Genomic DNA, 3,755 nt, shown 5'->3' with positions numbered 1-3,755 from the left:
TTGTTGCTGCAGTGAGAAGGCGACAGTTTCACGCCTTCCTCCCAGGGCCCTCTCGCTACAGCGAGAACACCCCAGTTTTACACACTTAACCTATTTCTCAGTCCAATCAATCCAGTGCAATCATATACAAACACATTTATATGCATCCATATTCATCTCATGCATTCACACTACCATCCAATACACATCATTATCACATAATTCAATCATACAAACACATGGAAAACCCTACACACACACACACACACACACACACACACATATATATATATACTAATTAAAATATTATTACAAAATTCAGGACGTTACATGGCTAACTCAAGAACCCAGAGTTACATTTATGAATCTATATTTTGACTGATATTTTAGCATAATTCTAACACATTTGATAAGAAAATTATATAAAGAAAGCAGAAAAACTCAGAAAAAGAGAAAGAATTTAAGTTTTGTTTAAATTTGTAGTTATTTTAGCAATTGTGAAATTTTTGCTTAGGAATTAAGTTTTTAATCTTGTTTTTGAAGGAATAAATTGAGTAAGGATCATATCCATGGAGGTTTAATGACAAGGAAGAGGAAAGAAGCAAGTCTGGACTCCAAAAACACAAGAATAAGAAAATGTAGACTGGGCGTGATCACTATTGTCAGTGAAAGTGATCACTTCAGAGCTCAAAGAAGAAGTGAAGCCTGGGCGTTACCACTTTTATCATTAAAAGTGATAGTTCCAGAGAGGCAAAATATCAGGAAAGCTTTGCGTAACCACTATTATCATCAAAAGTGATCGTTCCAGAGAGTCTTCAACTTGGCGAGTTGCGCGTAGTTACTTTTATCTGTAGGAGTGATAACGCGCAACTACTTTGGCTCTGCGTTGTCACTTTTATCAGTAAGAGTGATAGTTCCAGAGAGCTCTCAATATCAAGAAGTTACGCGTGGCCACTATTACTGGAAAAAAGTGTTAACGCGCAACCATAAACCTTCTGCGTAACTACTATTTCTTATAAAAGTGATGACGTGAAAATCTGGGAAATTCTATAAATACCAGAAACGATCCAGAAAATAGGGGATTTTGTTCATTTTCAGTTTTTTTAGTAAGATTCTTGTTAGAGGAAGTGAGAGAGAGGAGTGGCCACTATTCTCTTTCTTTTCTTTTCTCTGCTGCCATGGCTGTGTAATTTGTTCATAACTAGGGATTGTAGATCTGAAACGAATATGTTGAATTGATTTTGGATCTGGATTTCAAGCTTTGGAATAGATTAAGTGATTGATTTTGTACTTTACGTAGGAATTGAATGGAAATTTGATGAACTAATTTCAGAGGAACTCTTGTTAATGGAAATTGAATTTGCTCTTCAGATCTGAACCAATCACCAAGATTATAGTTTTCTTAGGGATAAGGAACTTTGATCTTGCAATCTTTTGGTTTCTTATACTTAAAGCAATGTTGAATTAAATCAGATCTAAGGAATTAGAATGTTTTAATTGAATATTAGGTTCACTGAGTTAAGGAATTAACCTCTTAACAATAGAACGTGAAACTGATTGTCTTTCTTTCCAAAATCCTTGTTAATTCAGAACTTTATTGATTAAACATTGGAGTTTTGGTGAAGCAATTCCCTAGCTATGGTTTTTTCCTCTATTATCACATAATTGTTTGTTCATTGTTCTGTTTTCTGCAAGTTCATTTTACTTTTAATTGTTCTAGTTTGCTGTTATTACATGTTACTACTCTCCGTCCAATTTTGAAAAAGCTTAAATGGTTATAATTCTATGAAGTGGTATTTGAAACCTAAATTCCCTGTGGAGACGATATTTGGATCTTAAATTTACTCATTACTTGCTGCAATCCTAGTGCACTTGCTAGTGTTAGATTGCAAACAACAAGTTTTTGGCGCCGTTGCCGGGGAATTTTGCATTTCAATATCATTAGTAGTAGAAAAGTAACTAGATTGAGCATTTATTTTGTTGCTTTGCTTTCAAATTGCTTTCTGCATAATTTTACTTGATTTTGTGTAGTATTCTGCATAATATTACTGTCTGCTGCATAGAGTTTTTACATTTTTTTTTATCTGTATAATTTCGGTTTTCATTGTTCTTCATATTTGTAATTGCCATTCTACATATTTTTACATGACTTTACAATTATGCAACTGCTAGATTTAAGTTTCTATATACTTTTACTGATAGATTTTGCATGATTTCTGTTGTGCATTTCTGAATACTGATTGTAGTCTAATTTTTATTTTAATTTGATTTGTATATGCGTGGTAAAAACAAGAATAAATCAATTCTGGTCTTTGATCCTGACATAGACATAACTTTGAGAAGATTGAGAAAAGAGTCTAGAGCAGAAAAAGTCATAGGGAGTGATAGTGAATTAGAAGCTGTCCATTCTCCAGAATTTCAGAGTAATCCTAGAGTGAAAAGAACACCTACACCTTTGAGACAACCAAATCCAGCAATAGAAATGGCAAAGCAAAACAGAATTAGAACATTAGGGGACTATGCTATTCCTAACATGCAAGGTTTTAACTCTTCTATAATTAGGCCAACTATTCAAGCCAACCATTTTGAGATTAAACCTGCCCTACTACATTTAGTCCAACAGGATCAGTTTTCTGGAGGAAATTCTGATGATCCTAACTTACATATTTCAAATTTTCTGCAGCTATGTGACACCATAAGAATGAATGGAGTTAGTGAAGAAGCTATCAGATTGAGGCTATTTCCTTTTTCCTTGAGAGATAGAGCAAAATGCTGGTTACAAGCTCAACCACAAGGAAGCATCACAACCTGGACAGAACTTGTGAATAAGTTTCTAACTAAGTACTTCCCTCCATCCAAAGCTGCTAAGTTGAGAGGAGAAATTACATCCTTTGCACAGCAAGAAGGAGAATCATTGTATGAAGCTTGGGAAAGGTACAAAGAATTACTTAGAAGGTGTCCACATCATTGTATCCCAGATTGGATGCAATTGAAAACTTTTTATAATGGGATGAATGCAGCAACAAGAACAATGGTTGTTGCTGCTGCTAAAGGTTCATTAAATACAAAGTCCTTGGAAGAAGCTCAGAGAATTATTGAGATGATGACATCTTCAATGTATCAGAATTCAAACTTAAGAAATCAAGGGAGAAACTCTGGTCATGAAGCTAAGGTTCTGGAAACTTTTCTTGCACAGACTCAGCTACAAAATCAAATGTTTTCAGAATAATTAGCTGCCTTAACACAACAAATCAGCAATCTGTAAATAGGGAGTATGCCTACCAGTCAGCTAAGTTGTGATTTTTGTGGAGGAAATCATGTAAATGGTGCATGCGAGGCATCTACAAGTGAACCACAAGAGCAAGTGAATTATATGAAAAATTTTCAGAGACAACAGCCATCATATCCCCCTGGATTTCAATTTTCAAATAATAGAACTCAGTAGTATTCTAATTGGAATAATCAATATTCTGCTGCAAAGAATTCTAACTCAAATTTGCCTTTATCTAATGCAGGACCAGCAACACAACAGCCTTATTTTCAGAGGAATTCATCCACTCAATCACAAGGAAATCAGAAATTTTCCAAGCCTATGAATGAGAGGTTTACTGAGATGGAAGAAACTATGTTGCAATTCATGAAGGTGACTCAAACAAGTTTCAAGAACCAAGAAGCTTCCATGAAGAAACTAGAAACACAAATCGGACAATTAGCTGAACAAATATCCAGTAGGGATGAAGGAAGATTTTCAAGCAATATAGTAATCAATCCTAAAG

General features: G+C 34.6%; 1 non-coding gene across 1 annotated transcript; it reads right to left on the bottom strand.

Moving 5' to 3' along the window:
• Positions 1 to 2,845: 2,845 nt before the first annotated feature.
• On the bottom strand, positions 2,846 to 2,952 carry LOC113848582. Its single transcript, XR_003501847.1, has one exon. It is a non-coding gene; the product is annotated as a small nucleolar RNA R71 (small nucleolar RNA).
• Positions 2,953 to 3,755: the final 803 nt, after the last annotated feature.

This window comes from Abrus precatorius, unplaced genomic scaffold, assembly GCF_003935025.1.
Source record: "Abrus precatorius isolate BTA unplaced genomic scaffold, Abrus_2018 Scaffold8, whole genome shotgun sequence".
NCBI classification, from domain to species: Eukaryota; Viridiplantae; Streptophyta; class Magnoliopsida; order Fabales; family Fabaceae; genus Abrus; species Abrus precatorius.
Note: the sequence above shows the minus strand (reverse complement) of the source record. Positions and strands in the feature narration are given on the sequence as shown.